This window comes from Mastomys coucha, unplaced genomic scaffold (assembly GCF_008632895.1).
Source record: "Mastomys coucha isolate ucsf_1 unplaced genomic scaffold, UCSF_Mcou_1 pScaffold5, whole genome shotgun sequence".
Classification (NCBI taxonomy): Eukaryota; Metazoa; Chordata; class Mammalia; order Rodentia; family Muridae; genus Mastomys; species Mastomys coucha.
The window spans coordinates 22,687,793-22,704,965 of NW_022196911.1; the positions used below are offsets into that span (position 1 = coordinate 22,687,793).

Consider the following 17,173-nt stretch of genomic DNA (forward strand, 5'->3'; position numbering starts at 1 on the left):
AAATAAGGTAGCCTGACATCACCCTTCCACAGCATGCATACTGGTCTGGCCTTGTTAGATACCAAAGAAACTTAGGAAAAAATGGCTAACTGAGGTGCCTATTGACATATCTTTGGATAAGTGTTTCCTTGGCACCTGGTTCTTCTCTTGGGAGCCTCTTATCCCCTAACACCCCCTCCGCCTCCCCCAACTCATGGCCAGGTTAAGTCTGAACCCTTCCAGATGCCTCTCGCTGTTTTTCTCTCTCATACTGTAAAGCCCCAAATTAACATTGTAAGCACTACCTGCCCAAGAACCAAATATATAGGTTTGTCTTTATAAATGCCTGTAGCATGGGGCCATAGCTTGGTCAGTATTTAATATTTAACAATGCTTGCCCAAATGATGGTATTGATTTTTCTCAGGCAAATCTCAGGATTAACATAACCTACAATAATCTTCCCTTCAACCTTACCTCAGAGCAGTCATGTCCTCAGTTTTCATTCAGACCTAAGGTGTAACAGTTTAACTCAACATATAAAGATACATTTCTGACTGCTGCATTTACATCAATGAATGCATACATCTAAGATGGAAAATAAATGGGGAGTAAAGCTTTGCTCAGTAAAATTTAAAGTTCACAGTTGTAACTGTGGTGCTTAATTATATTGCTTAGTTATAACTATGGTGCTTAATGTATATTTTCAATCACATCTGAACTCGTTCTTCATATGACTAAAATCTGCAAAACTCTCCGAGGATGCCTATTCTCCGAGCCAAAGGCCACTCTCTTGAATAGGAAATGGTGGAGCAGGGGAGTTAAGAAAGCATGAATGAATTTGAATTCGAGGAGCTTTGCGACTGCTGGAGCAAAGAGAACTCTGCGAGCAAACTGCAGATTCTGCAAATGCTCTACGAGATTATTTTAGGAAAATATTCTGGCAACCGTAAGATAAATGAAAACGTCACAATAAACCCCAGTTCATAGGTTCTCAAACTTCCCAACAAGGCTAAGATAGCCAAGGCAGAATTACGAGAGCGGCGTCCTTAAAAGCGGCCGAGGAAAATACACCCCGGCTCCTCCGCTCCCACCCGTTTCCCAGCCCCCACAGCCCCTCTGACCTGGGAGGTTCCCGCTGCTGAGCTGCTGGCTCGTTCCAAAATGCCCCCAGAGGCACCTGAAACTTAGGGGAGTTTTCAGGTACCCCAATACACCGCCAGGGTCTCCACCCCCACTTCTAAACCTTGTGGTTCCCTGAGTCCTTTCAGGGAAAGGTGGAATTTCCTGTCACTCGCGCTTGTTTTCTGAGAAGCTCCTTCTGTACCCGCCCAATATAGCCCACTTCCGGTTATGCGATTCCGTTAAACCTGCTTACTATAGGCCTTTTTATTTAATTAGCTTCCAATACTTGCCAACTGTTCCCCCGTACCCCACCCCTAAAGTCCAGGCAGGGGTGTCCACCCATCAGGAACAGCTCCTCCCACTCAGTCTTGAGTGGCAGGCAGGTCCACACAGCTCCAGCTGCCAGGTTGACCTGGACTTGATCTCTGCTCTGAACAGCCTCCCCTATACTTGCTGCCAGGCTAGACCAGAATTGGATCAAATAGGATGATACACCTGGTATCTGACCTCCAACCTGGGTTCTGATCCCATCAGATACGTTATTCCGTCTAACTTCTCCTCCTTGGACCACCCCCAGTCACCCAGTAAATTCTGATGCTCACTCAGATCCTATTCCCAAAACAAACTAAAACAAAGATTGAATGCTGTTGCCTCTAAGCACTAATCACATCTGTATCCCCTAAAGAAAGGAGCTTGAATATCCAATATACAGAACTGAAAACCAGAGTCATGTTCAAGGAGGTCAAAGCTTATAAAGTATGTTAATAAACTCAAAACAGGAACAAAGTGATTCGTGGGCAACAAAACAATAGCAAATGACTGAAGGAAGTAGGGACAATGTAGAATATGTAAACTGAATTCAATAAGTAGTGCACACTGTAATTCCCTACTCCCTACAATTATGGTCCATACTTCCAACTAATCTCTCCTCTCCCTTTCTCTCTCTTGCTCATATTCATTTCGATTCATTTTGTTTTGTGACCCATAATGATTAACCAGGATCATCTGTGAGACTGTGGGTTTGGAACTATGGGTTGGAACCTGCTGGTCTCAGCAGATGAGACACAACTAAGCACAGTGATTCCCCTTCTCCTAAAATCGACCTATTGCCAAAGTCAGGGTGGGGCCCTGTGACCCTCTCCTCTTCTGAGACTGACTGTAGCTAGGGTTAGTCTTGAGTGAGGTCAGTGTAAGTACAGTTGCTCTGAGTTACTGATTACAATAGTTGTATGGAATCTGGAGAATGGCATGTCATGCCCATCTCACCTGTTCTCCCTACTTCTTTTTCCTTCCTCTTGCTTAATATTCCCAGAGCTATAGATGGCATAGTGTAACTGACTTGTTTATGATTGTGCCCATATACATTGCTTATTTCCTGCATCTTTGACAGCCTCACCTTTCTGCATTACCACTGAATTTTCACAAGGAATTTTTGTCCTTTAAATAAATAAATAAAAAGCATGTTTAGCATCTTCCCAGGAGAGTAATTTTTTTAAAAAAATTAACCAAAGGACATTTTGTTTATAGATATTTTCCTGATTGTTCTCTATAATTCTCTGTGTAGGCCTATACATGCCTGCATAGGCTGGGAAAAAGATACCCTCGTCTCTTTACAGAATCTAGCTAAGAAATAGAATTTTCATGATTAAAATGAGGACCATATTTGTTTGATGTGTTCTGAGGTTCAAGCTGTGCTGTCATGATCATAACAGGTTAAAAGGCATCCCAGCTCTGCAAGGAAGTGGGAGCTCAGAAACCCAAACCTAGAGCTAAAGGTCTGTCCTGAAAGCTCAGGGTTCTGAGCCCATGGGCACCTTTCAAATGACAAAGCTAATTGTTTCACACTGTGGTGAGTTTTATTGTTTCCCAGTTTAGGCTTATGCAAAACAAACAAGCAAACAAAAAATGTCACTAGCTCCTGCAAATGTGAATGGATTAAATACAATGATCCTGCAAATGAGAATTGATTAAACACATTAGTGATTAATAAAGCATCTGAGTTGAGTTAAGGAAAGAAATGAAAGCCTTTTCTTTAGGAGTTATTTGACTAATAATGAGTCCACATTTGAATTCTCTACTTCATGATCCCTGTGCCTTCCATCCTCTTGTCGATTGTATGAGTTTGAACCTTTATCTTCCTGAAGGCTGTCTTGTGAATGTATCCCTCTGTGTTTGTCTTCTGTCTCTGTGTATGTATCTTTTTGTTGTCTCTATGTCTGTCCCTACCAAAGAGTTTTGCTGTCTTTATTGAACAGCAATGAAAGCATCACATGGGGAAGGAATGGGACACTTTGCAGAAATCTTTAAGGGAGTGTTACAGGGATTAAGTCACAGGCTCCAACTGAACTCAGTTGATCAAGATAAGAAACAGTATTACAAGCATCACTGTTTATCAACCAGTATCCATAAAGGCATGTTCGTTTTAGAAGTTTGCTTTCAGCCTCTGTATTTGATGTTTTCAGCAAGTGATATACATGCTCATAGAATATAAGATATATTTTCATAATATTGCATTGCCACACTTACGATTCTGCCAATAGGTAAGAAAAGAAAACTACAGAGCAATACTCCTCGAAGTCCTGTTGTCTGTACTTTTTTGTAAGATGTTTGTAAGAAAAAAATAAAATTTGAAAAGTGCTATTTTATAAAGATATGAAGATGATCTTGATGAATTCTCCAAATACTGGATTGAATCCCATTTGGACATCTCTTGTCCAGAAAAGAAATTTCATGTACAGGGACTGGGTTATATCCAATTGACTTGTTGGCAAGAGGAGATCAATGGAAATACTCAAACAATCCAGGCTGTTGCCACCAAATATGTTGCTCTCTACAAAATGATGGCAAGGCCTCATTGATGAAGACAAGACTCACACAATTCACTGAATATGGAGAGGTCAAGCTGATGCCTACACAGAACCTTCACTCATATGTTCTAATATCCTTGATTTGGGAAGGCAGTTTTCAGGCTACATACATAACAAGAAATGTGAACACCAATGCAACCAAAAAAGCCTTTGATCTATCATCTGTCCTTACTGCAAAATATGCTAGGGCAATGGTGGCACAAAGCTTTTGGGAGTAAATAATCAATGTCTAATTTGGCCTGAATCAAACACTAAAGACACATTAGATAAATAAGATGTATCTGTATGGACATGTGCTCATGTATGCCAAAAGGGAATTGAAGCCCATTATTTGGAATGACTGCTTGATGTCTGGCTTCAAATACACAGGGATACACCTGCCTCAGTGTTCTGAGTGATGAGGTTATGTATGCACCTTGACACCAGCCTCACTTGCCTATACAACCATGCAATGTAATCACACTTTGCACCTCTAAACAACATAATGTATATTACAGAAAACACCTTTTGACTGAATTTCTAATTACATAACATAACACTAGAATCCTAAGAACTAGAAATATCCAAAAACATTTCTTATCTGTTGGGGACAAGGGGTTCTTGTAGTCACAGATAAGCTCTAGGGAAACCAAGAATGTTAACCACTCAGGGTTTTCTCTTCAATGGAAGAGATGCTTTCTGGCCAAAACGGAAAAAAAAATGGATGAAGTTAGCTGCTTAGTGACCTGTGTGCTATATGTAGGGCCAGGCCACAACGGAATATCCTAAAATATTATGCTTAGCCCTAACTCTACCTTGTAAAGGCATTGTTTCTCAGTCAATAGAACCCAACCTTAGGGGAGATGTCACATGTATTTGTAGCATGGTGACTTCTACACTGTTTGTCCTCCTCTGGGCCCTTTAGCTCTAGAACCCACATTTATGGAAGAGTCACATGTACTTTGCAAGAATTTCAGTGTAGTCACACCTTAAGCTTTATTGTGCACAGAAGATTGTGATAATTGTTACCAGGAAAAATTTTTACCAAAATTATACTACACTTAAATATGCCTAAAATAAACTACCCTGGGGTATGAATCTAGAAGTTTGAACCAACACTGACTACCATGTCTGCAAAGTTTACTTCTGGGTTTTGCAAAATGCCAGCTCATGAGCTCATCCAAGCTTCAGTCTTAAAATCCCACCAATCACTGTTCTGAGAAATTTCCACCCCGGAAAATCCTACCCTCATCAAGAAACCCCATCTAAAGCCTGTCTTCCATTCAGTTCTCTTCTGCTTCTCACCTGAGCAGATGCAGCCACCTTCCTGTTCTTTTAGCAATACATCTCTTATGTGTGGTTTGTCGTTCCTTATAACATTGTGGTGTATCTTGGCACCTGACTGCCAAGATACCTTTCCCTTCAGAGCTGTAACATCTACATTGGTTATATCTTTTCTCTCAGAGCATTGAGAATACCTTTTTCTTCAGAGCTGCAATATTTTCTTTAGGTATAACCCACAACCTAAACCCTGTCAGCACTGTGTAATACTTACAGAGTGCTGTTGAACTAGATTTCTTTCTTGTCTCACTTGATTGCTACTCAACCAGGCACAGTTGTTTGCAGAGACCCACACACATACCATCTAAACCTCAAATATAGTCTTTCCTTCTAAACAACACACTCAGATTTAAACACAATCTTTCTTCTACTTTGATATTGTAGCTTCATGATTTCTTTATTCATAATGGAACCATCTAGAATATCCTTTATTACCATCCAGAAAAAACTTTTACAAAAAATTGCAGTAAAACACACCAGGAACTTGAGACTAGAACTTTGTGGGACCCAAACACTAACTCCTGCACATCCAACATTAAGGAGTATTAAAAACTTGAGCTGTCAGAGTAACCTTGTGGCCAACATTCTTTTTTGAGAACAACTGTCAGCAGTTCTCAGAATCTAATGTGTAGAGTAAGCACATTGGTAACATAGCTATGTGGCTATGTTTAGTAAATGATTGAAAGAGAGGAACAGAGGTAAATGGATTATACATGTCAGATAATAAAATATTTAGACATAAAGGCAGCAGACCCATACCTCTTCAATAGCAGCAAAAATCTGGGGAAGACAGAACGGAGACAGGCTGTGCTACACCAGAGCCATGAAATTAAAGGGTACATTTTGACTATCAGAAAAAGGGAGTTATGGCCAAGAAATATTTTAGATAACAGTTTATTCTTTTATATATTTAATTAGCTAGTTAGGTTTTTAGACACAGGGTTTCTCAGTGTATCCCTGGCTGTTCTAGAACTCACTCTGAAAGATGAGGCCAGCCTTGAATTAAGAGATCTAACTGTCCCTGCCTCAGTATTCTTAGGATTACAGGTGTGCACCATGACTGCCTGGCTTAAGATTTATTTTTATGTGTATGACTGTTTTGCCTGCACATATCCATGTTTACAAAATGTACACATAGTAGTATGCAAAGTCAGAAGAGGTTATTAAGCCCCTTAGAACTAGAATCATAGATGGCTGTTAGATACCATGTGGGTGCTATAAACTGAATTCCAGTCCTCTGCAAGAACATCAAGTGCTCTTTATTGCTGTGCCATCTCCCCAGCCCATAGGTAAAAATTTGAAAAACTGAGAATTAACAGATTGCATATTCTAAATATGTGACATTCCCAGAAAAAAATAGATATTACATTGATCTTGAATGTATTTACGAGAAAAGCATCCATTTCTTTTGAATTATTTGGCCTTCCTCCTTCAGATTATAAGGACGCATAAGGCTGAGTATAAAGGAAGGTTTTAAAATCTATATCATTGAGTATAAACAGCAATAAAGAAGACAGGTGGCCAAAGTAATGGAAGGTAACAGACAATCAAACACAAGACTATCAAAACACAAAATGAAGAATACTGACCAATGATAAAATATACCATTTGCTAGAAGGCTATGTTATCCACATGAATGTATTTTATACAACTTTCCAAACATGTGACACAATCATTGATAGAATGGTAGGAAGAAAATAGACAGTAATGCTGAGGAATTTCAACATCCAACATTTTATGATAGATAATGAAACCAAACACAATATTTTTTACTTCTTGACATATTCTGGACATTAGCTCACTGCCATATAAAGAACAACCAATGAAGGTGTTCCTTCTCTAGGTTCCCTTTTCATTCTAAAGATTTCCATTTCTTTGAAGGTTTATTTTATTTTTACCACTTCACACTTCAACAATTCTGTATAGGTCTTTGAGACAATGCAAACTGTTTACTTTTTCTAGTGAATTGTTTATGTTAAAAGATGTTTTCAAATTTATTTTGAAATAAATAAATTTCTATTTTATGTTATTGTAGTTTTACCTCTATGTAGATATGTGTATGAGACATGTGAGTGAATGTTAACCACAGAGGTCACAAAAAGTTATTTGAAGCCCTGGATCTGGAGTTACTGATGATTGTCAGCCGTAATGGGTGCTGAGAAACAAGCCTGTGTCTTCTGGAAGAGGAAAAATTTCTCTTAACTACTGTGTTATCTTTCCAGCCTATGACTCCAAATTTGGGTTTCCTTCTCCCGAATCTGATTCCTCCTGATGACTTCTGCACCTGCTCCCTTTTAACATCCATCTGATCCAGCTCCCTTTTAACATCCATCTCACATAGGCTTTGTGGCTTTACAGCACCTGGACTTTCTTTTCCAGCCTCTCCATAATTATACTATCCCAGTTAGTGATTAATAAATTGTATTCCTCACATGTGATCTCGGTATCATGCTTTTCTAATTGTTTTAGAGATTTCAGAGAAGCAAGTTGTTAGGATTTTGATTTTTGTGTTTATACATTCTGCCAGCAGAAGTATGTGAATTTTTCTGTCCCTTTCACTTGCTAATATCCTCAGACTGTACTAATGTTGCATGTTATAAATCTAATGTCAATTGATGATGTAGGAAAATTATCTAATTTCCTTTGTTGCAGATATGTCCTTCTATTATAACTCTCAACGTTTTCTATTGGAGAACACACAAACATCTTTCCATAAAAATCATCTCAGAAATGGGTTAAAGAAGTAACATTGAGAATTTCCATTTAAAGAAACATGGGGAACACACAGGTGTGTGTGCAGAAGTCATAGAAGTCATATAATGTAGAGCTAGAAATCAGCAATAGAAAAAACTGCCATGATCCAGAACATTTGATATCTAGAAAAAATATTGTCTTTCTGTCTATTACTTTTAATGAATATAAATGTGTTGGTAAGAAAATAATTCCCAGGGGTGGCAAAGATGGATCACTGTTTAAAAGTACTTGCTGGTTTTATAGAAGGTATCAGATCGGTTTCCAATAGCCACTTAGTGGATCACAAGGTTTTGTAGGCACATATATAGTTTAAATATATACATGTCAGCAAAGCATTCAACTACATAACTTAAAATAGATAGTTAAAGTCTTCATTAAGTTTTTTAAAAAAAGGCTTTATCTTAAAAGAAATTTGAATATTCTGAGCAATGATGTTCATTGTAGAACACTTAATGAAATATCATGATTTTAGAGTTGGACTAAACTTTTCTTCTAATTTTCTGGAAAAAAATGGAGAAACATTCTAAATATCAACAGTCAGACTGCTCTTTTCCCAAGTTCTTTATTGCCTCATCATCTATTTGTCCCACCTTCTGCATGAGATGCAGTTCAGTTAAGAATGAAAAAGTTGTTATCAGTTCTTGTGAGGCTACGGAGATCAGAGTGAAGCTTCTTCTGAACAGAGTGACCTCCGTATGTATGGTGTTAGTTAAACACAAAAGGCCTCCAATACTAGGGTTATCCAAAAGATTTCTTAGTTTACTTGTCTTAGAACACTTCAGAAGATGTCAGTTACTGGATCTGTTCCATCATGCATCAGTATTGGTCTTATTAGTGTTTACTTCAGAGAACCATTATGTATGATATATATGAGAAGTTTGTACTAAGAACCAATAGGGTTGCATACATATTTAATTCTGAGTACTCAAGAAGCAGCTGAGGCTTGGCACTGTGAGAGGCCATGGAAGGCCATTAGTGAAGGTGCAGCCTCAGTTGATGGCCCAGGATGGAAGGGGTCATGCAAAGGATTTGAGGCTTGACATCATGAAGAGAGCCTATGAGAGGCTATTGGTGAAGCCTAGTTGCAGTGGAAGACCCCAGTATACTGGGGATGTCAGTACTCTGGAATGATCGCCAAGGATAGCAGCAGCAGTCGAGTGGATCAACCTGAGCATCGAGTGCTATAAAACACAAAGCTGGAGAAGTGATGCCAGCCTTTGGAGGAGCCCAGAAGATCATGTGTGGATCCCAAATATTCCAACAAGAAGCAATAATATTAAAGTTGCCTTGGAGACCCCAAGATGTTTGAGATGCCAGAGCTATGGTGTATCTGTTGAGGAATGCTGCTAACAGGAAGTTGAACCAGACTAGGAAAAGAAGTTTGTTGCTGTCAACAAAGATGAAAAAGAAGTTGGACATCTAAAGACTGCTTTGACATCAGCCACGGAGATGCAGAGTTTGGAGTTTGCCCAACTGGTTTCCTGTCTTGCTTTGGGAATTGCAGTTTAGTGATTGGGTGAATCTCAGAAGAGACTTTGAACTTTGGACTTTTAACATTGTTGAGTCTGTTATAGACTATGGGGACTTTGGAAGTTGGACCAACTGTATTTTGTGTTATGCTATGTTTAGGTATGGCCCTCAGAGACTCATATGTTTGAACAGCCTTATGGGAGTCAGGGAGTGGAATGTGATGGTTTATATATGGTTGGCCTGGGGAGTGGCAAAATTTAGAGGTTGTGGCCTTGTTGAGTAGTTGTGCCACTGTGGGTATTGGTGCAAAGACCCTTGTCCTAGCTGCCAGGAAGTGAGTACCCTGCTAGCCTTCAGATGAAGATGTAGAACTCTAAGCTCCTCCTGCACTATTTCTGCCTGGATGCTGCCAAATTCTTGCCTTGATGATAATGAACCTCTGAACCTGTAAGACAGCCCCAATTAAATGTTCTCCGTATAAGAGTTGCCTTGGTCGTGGTGTTTGGGACAGCAGTAAAACTCTAAGACAAGTGTTTATTTTCAAACCTTTAGTCAGTATTTTGATTTGCTTCTAACCCCACTAATCGTGGCATAAAAATTATTTGTGAGACATTTTTAAGTCATCATAACAGTATCTTGTGTTTATCTTTAAAATGGATCATAAAGTAGAGAAATAAACATGTGAATTCACAGTAGGTGCTGGTTTAATGAGATTTCTTTTGTTTGAGAAAGTAATTAAAAATTATCTAAGGAAAGGAAGATAATTTGGGCACAGTGTTCCAGAATTTTAGTCCCAAATCAGATGGTTTCATTAATATGGCAGAAAGAGAACCAGAATATAACAGCTGCAGAGGCTGCAGAAGACAGGATGGAGTGGTGGTATAAACTTATGTATCAGTGACAGACAGTCTCCGAATTGTGCTATATCCGTGAATGACATTTAACTCAAGGTAGACTCTCATGATTCAGAGTCTAGGAAACACTCATTTTTCTACACAAAAATGTTAACCTTTTATTAGAAAATAAAAGCAAAACAAAAAGTCTCACAGATGAACACAAAAGATTGCTTTTCCTGTACTGTATGGAATGTCTTTTTAAAGTCCCGCATCCCAGACTGTTGCTTGACTTCAGGCTGAATGCTTGGCTGGTATCAGGGAGGCGTTCTAATCCAATCAGGGCCCAGAATTTCAATATCTTAACATTTCATTCTCTTCTAATGCAAATTCTGTGGTGTTTGCTCACATGTCACACAGAATAAGTACAAGATCCAAATTTCAGAACTGAAATAGGGTTTCTGTGATCAGTTGAGGAACATTCACTAATGAATTGATGTACTTCAGTCATGTTTAGGAATGATAGTCTGTTGAGAACTTTCCAAGGTAAACATTGCTTAGAAGACACAAAAATGTATTTCCTCCCAAGTTGAGAAAAAAACTCATGTTATTTTTTCTTTGCGTTTTTAAAGGGTTCCCATTAAATTTATTAATTTTCTAAGACAGCCCTTTGTGATTCTGTTTTTTCTTTAGAATTGTAGTGTAAGAGACTGAAACGTTTGCTGGACCTTATAGCCAAAGTTCATAACATACCTTGAGGTCACTTAAGACTTGAGACTCCTATCCTACTGTATACTTCGTTTACTTGTTTAACCTTCTTTTTAAGAGACCAATATAACAATACATATTACTTGCCTTCACAGAATTATCTTTTTCCACCTAGGGTATTGCATAGGTGAAATCTTCAAATATGTACTTTTCTGTGCCCTTGACCTAGATTATGCATATGTACCATTTGCTGAAACCATCGAATACAGAGTCTAAAAGCAACCTCCTGAAATGAACAAGCCTTTGTAGGTACTGGTTGATAAACAGTGATGTTTGTAATATTGTTTGTTACCTTGATCGATTGAGGTTAGTTGGAGCCAGTGTCTTAATCCTCTGTAAACCTCCCTTAAAGATTTCTGTAAAGTATCCCATTCCCTACCCCCACCCCACATAATGCTGTCCTTGCTGTTCAAAAAAAAAGACAGAAAAAGTTTGCTAGGAACAGAGAGATAAACAGACAGGCAGACAGATACACACACATACACAACAGACGACAGACAGAAATACACAAACCGCACAGACACACACAGAGACAGACAGAAGACAGAAACACAAGGATAGATTCGCAAGACAGTCTGCCAGGCAGGAACAGATTCAAACTCATGCAACAGACAGAAGATAAAAGGCACAGAGAACATGAAGTAGAGAATGCCAATTTGGATTCAATCTTAGATAATTAAATGATTCCAAAGGAAAAGGCTTTCTTTTCATTCCTTAACTCAACTCAGATGCATTATTAATCACCAATGTATTTAGTACATTTAGATATGCAGAATCTATTAGCTGGTGTCATTATTATTATTATTATTATTATTATTGCATAAGCATAAGCTGGGAAACAATAAAACTCCTCACCACATGAAATAAGTAGCCGTGTCATCTGAAAGGTGTCCATGGGCTATGCTTTAAGGACAGACCCTTAGCCCTGGGTTTGTGATTCTGAGCTCTCACCTCCCTTTAGAGCTGGGATGACCTTTAATTTATCGTGATCATGACATCACAGTTTGGGACCCCAGAACACAGCAGCGAAACCTGATCCTCATTTTATTCATAGAAAATCTATTTCTTAGCTAGAATTTCTAAAGAGAGTTGGTAATACTGGTGCCTCTTTTTCCCAGCCTATGCAGAAGTGCATGGAGAATTGTAGTGATCAATCAGGAAACAATCTATGAAGAAATGGCTAGGCAGTGTAGTATATATGCTAGTTCTATTTCTAGGGTTTTTTTTTTTTTTTTTTAAATCAAACAAAACCCAGACTGTTTTCCGAAGTGGCTGCTCTAGTTTACACTCCAACAAGCACTGTATAATAGAGTCTTTTTCCTAACATGCATATCAGAATTATTTATTTTGGTAATGGGCATTCTGACTGGTGAGATGGAATCTTAAAAGAGATTTAACCTTATTTCTCCAATACCTATTTATACTGGATTTTTGGCAACATAAATTGAGAAGTACCCAAGGTAACTACATAGCTGAATCAGTAGACATGACCTCTGGGCAGCTACATTGCAAACTCTAAATGAAATGCACAAATACTTTGATTCTTACCACATACCAAAATTACACCAACATGAAATAAATGGATAGTTAAAGAGCAATGAAAGAGCATCAAGAATAAAAGCACCCCCGCATTTAAAAAAACCCAAGAAGCAGATTAATTCATCACAGAATTCTGTCAAACTCACAAAATAACTGATACCGAAGCTACTTAAAATATTCTTTATGTAAAAAATGGAGCTTGTTCTTTTCAGACTCTTTATGAAGTTAGCATTACCTGATGCCATGCTAAAGATGAAATTCCAGACATTTGTGCTAATATTATTATTATTATCATCACCATTGTTATTTGACATTTCACATGAAATACCTTTTGTAGTGTATACTCTCATTTCCTACTCCCTACAGTCTTAGTTCATACTTCAACTAATCTCTCTCCCTCCCTCTCTCCCTCCTTTCTCCCTCCCTCCTTTCTCCCTCCCTCCTCTAGTCCTCCCTTCCTTCTTTCTCCCTCTCTCCTTTCTCCCTTCCTCCTCTATTCCTTTCCTTCCTTCCTTTCTCCTTCCCTCTCTCCTTCCTCCCTCCCTCTGCCCTTCCTCCCTTTGTCCTTTCTTTCTCCCTCCTTCTCATGTTCATTTTTATTCATTTTGTTTTGTGAGCCATCTGGTGAGCCTGGTGAGCTCAACAGAGACTCAACCAAAGACAGTGATTCCTCTTTTCCTGAAATCTAACTATAGCCACAATCTAGAGTCTAGGGTGCGACCCTGTGAGTCTGCCCCCTTCTGAGACTGATTATGGCTAGGGCTGGTTTTGAGTGAGGCCAGTGCAGGTATGTGCATTTGCTATGGGTTACTGATTACAACAATAGTTGTATGCAGTCTGGAGAATTGTATACCATGCCCATTTCACCTTTTCTTATTATTATTTCCTTTCCCCCTACTCTTTAGTATTTCCAAAACCATAGATGGGATGGTGTAACTGACGTGTTTATAACTGTACCGATATACATACATTGCTTATTTTCTGCACCTTGGACATCCTCACGTTTCTGCACTGATCACTGAAATTTCTTTTCTTTTCCTCATTCTTTTTAAGCTTTTATCGATTCTTTGTGAATTTCATTCACATCATGCAATCCCACTCATCTCCTCCTCCTTTCATATTTGCCCCAACCCCTACCCTTGTAACTTAATCCACAAAAACAAAGCAAAGCAAAACACCTTCTCACCATGGAAGCCGAATTTTCAAGTTTCTGTGCTATATATGGAAGTATCTTTAGCATGCCTCCCAGAAAGACCTAAGCATCAGAATTTAGGGTGTTTACTGTCTTTTGCTGTGTGCTTTTTGGCCCAGAAGCCTGGTATCCCAAGGCAGGATAACTTGTATCTGAAGGGTTCAAAACCTAGGGTCGGGGTCAGATCCCTGGGTGCAGTGTCTTACCAGATCCAGTTCTGGGCTAGGCTGGCAAGCATGGGTGCAGAGTGGGTCCAGGGCAGCCCAGCAGCTGCAGCTCTGTGGAAGGCAGCTTGAGATGGATTCTAAGGGACAGTTCCTGAAGGGGAGAGTGAGCACAGCTGCCTAATCAGATGATATTGGGAGGCGTGTGGAGGGGTGTGTGTGGGAGTGGGGAGGGGGCGTTGATGACCGCTGGGAGGAATTGGGAAGCTAAGTAAAAGAGCCTGCAGGGTTAGAAGGAACGCAAAGCAGGAAACCTACATCTATTGGGCGGGTCCAGAAGGAGTCGCTCCGACCAACCAGGTCATAGTGACAGAAAATTCCGCCATTCCCAGAGGGACTCAGGGTGCCACGGGGTCCGGAAGTGGGAGGTGAAAGATGCGGGCAGCGTATTCCAGGGATGCGAGAACTTCCATAAGCCGCGGGTGTCACGCTGAGCATCCTCGGGAAGTCAGCGGTCACCTACGGAGCGCAGCCTGGCGGCCCTGGAACCTTCCAGGTCAGAGGAGCTGAGGGGCTGTGAAACTGTCAAGAAGGGACCCGGGATGTGTTTTGGCAGCTGATCTTAAGGACGCTACTCTCACAATTCCGTTATGGATGTCTTACCATTGCCTGGAAGTTTGAGATCCTAGGAACTGGGGTTTATCGTGATTTTTTGTACACTCATTTTACAGTTGCTAGAATATTCAGTCATAAAATAAGATATAAAATAATCTGGCAGAACACTTACATTATCTGTTGTTTGCAAACAAAGTTCTCTTTGCCATTGTGGCAATTATAAAACTCCTGGAATTTAAATTGATCTCTGCTTTCTAACTCTTCTGTTTTACCACTTGCTTATTCAAGAGAGTGTCCCTTGCCTCTGGTGACTAGACATCCCCAGAGAGATTTGTAGATAATAATCACAGGAGCAACCAGTATAGGTTTAGCTGAATAGGAAAATATACTTTATCAAGTGTCACAGTTATGCCTATAAATATTAGCACTTACTTAGCAAACTTTTTACTGCCCATTAATTTTCTATCTGAGGTATATGCAGTTTGGGTTATAAATATAGCATTCATAAATATGTCTTCATATACTTAGTTCTTATTTTACACCTTAGGTCCAGGCAAGCCCAGTAGTGCTGGGAGAATGTATCAGGCCACACTACTTTTATAATTAGAAAGCTTACTATGGGTTAAACATTAGAGAGCATCTTTTGAATAATTATGGTCACTCACCTGTATCAGAAAAATGTCTTTTTTCGTTCAAGAAAAGGATTCTGATCCTGGACATCAAGGGTAGCTGTTGTTTTTTATTTCATGGTTTGTTGACATTGGATTCTATGACTGAATTTCTTGGAGGAGTGAGAATGGCTCTCAGGGCCTTTTCGAAGAGACTTCCTGCTGCTGAATTGCAGCCAGCTGGTGAACAGTAGTCTCCCTAGCTCCTTCTCGGTTTCCTGGGAAAACACCCTGCATATGTATGAGCTGTGTGTGAATGAGTTTCTCATCTCAGAGTGAGGTGAAATCCTTAGAGGAAACAAGACCCCCTTTTTTTGGGGGGGGATATTCTTTCTTTCCTTCCGGTTTATCCCTTTGGTGGATGTTTACATCTTTTATTTTCATTCCATGTCAAGTTCCAGGGTGCTTTCTGAAGAATCTTTTCTCCTATGCAGGTGTCACACTCCTCAGACTTATCTTCTCCCCTGTAAAGCAGAGCAGAAAGCATTGGATGGTGAAGAGTGAGATGGTAGGAAAGGATCCAGGTATGTTAGAGGGACTGAGGGAGGGGTAGGGAAGGGCTCAAGTGATATTAACTAGAAACAGGATCTTAACTGGTTTTGCTCGATTTTATTTCATTCAAAAGGTTTCTAGAGAATACCACTGAAAATAATATCAGAATATTTCTACTGTAGGTATTAGAAGACTTTATGTAAGAATTAATACTCAGAGGCAAGTATGGTCTTATCTGACTTTGCATGTGGGTGATCTGCCCCTCTCCCATTCACATTACTGAACATGTCTTCATACAAACATTAAATGTTTTCATTATTGTAATTTTAATGTAAGGTTTAGTTAGAACAATTGATGCCTCTTGGATTTTCTGCTTTTTTAGAATTTTGGAGCATTTTGAAGTTCCTTCATGTTCTCTATTTCTTTAGGGTTTAATTTCTTTCTCCATTTCATAAAATACTGCCGGCAAGATTCTGATAAGATTTGCTTAATATCTTTGTAGCATATCAAATTTCACTTACATTGTTTTCCCATTGATATCCCCTGCTGTCTCTCTTCATGTCAACTCTTAATATTTTACGTTGCTCTAATTTTAGTATATTTTGAAATCATTCCTGTGTTTGGTTCTTTTCTCATAATTTTTTAATTCTTTGTGGTTTCTCATAATCTTATAAATTTAGGACAATTTTCTCCATTTTATATTAAAAATGTTTGTAGGATTTGGGTATGTAAAATCTTACATACATCCTTTTATATTTCTTCACATGTTTGAATAAGAACATGCTACCAGTGAATCAGTATTCACATGTCTTTTATGTATTTACTCTTTTCTCTCTACTGTTGACGTCAGTGCTTCCAATTTTTGTACAACTCACCTTTTCAACATTGATTTTTATTATGATTGAGGATTTGGGGGTTTTATTTGTTTGTTTTTGTCTTTTTAACATGTTTTCTCTATGTAGTCCTGTCTGTTCTAGAACTCTCTGTGTAGAACAAGCTTGACTTGATTTCTAAGAACCTCTTGCCACAGCCTCTCAAGTTCTGGGACTAAAGGCTTGCATTACTAGGCCAGGTTGACTTATTTTGATTTGACTGTGATGGATAATACTGCTTAAAGTTTGAGAAGACTGGGCCTCATCTGCTGCTGTATGGGATGACTTTCTGGAGGCCTGTTAAGTGTTACTGTTTTTTTTTTTTTGTGCTCTTCATCTTTCTCACTAATGTTCTCTCTGATTTCCAATATCACTGAATAGTCAGTGCTTAAGCTTCCCTGGATCACAGTCTTATTTACTTTTTACAGTTCTGTCATTGCTTGCTTCATGTACTTGAGGTATTGTCTGCCTCTAGTTACAACCATCAGTGCTACTTGAATGGATGACCTGTGTTATT

The 17,173-nt window shown here is 39.1% G+C and overlaps 1 protein-coding gene and 1 long non-coding RNA gene across 10 annotated transcripts in view; one reads left to right on the top strand and one right to left on the bottom strand.

Moving 5' to 3' along the window:
• Window positions 1–14,262, bottom strand: part of LOC116077628 (zinc finger protein 420-like) — a 40,563-nt gene extending 26,301 nt beyond the window's left edge. For 4 of the 9 annotated variants that reach the window (XM_031352298.1, XM_031352293.1, XM_031352288.1 and 1 more), the window contains exon 1: window positions 14,052–14,262. The gene's annotated coding sequence lies outside the window, so the exon portion shown is untranslated. Of the gene's footprint in view, window positions 1–1,101; window positions 1,415–13,839; window positions 13,909–14,051 lie in introns of those variants that run through there. The other 5 variants (XM_031352287.1, XM_031352294.1, XM_031352297.1 and 2 more) reach the window with 2 other exon arrangements.
• Window positions 14,263–14,438: 176 nt separating this feature from the next.
• Window positions 14,439–17,173, top strand: part of LOC116078488 — a 10,714-nt gene continuing 7,979 nt past the window's right edge. Inside the window, exons 1-2 of the long non-coding RNA XR_004113566.1 lie at window positions 14,439–14,565; window positions 15,727–15,816. This is a non-coding gene — a long non-coding RNA (uncharacterized LOC116078488). The remainder of the gene's footprint in view (window positions 14,566–15,726; window positions 15,817–17,173) is intronic.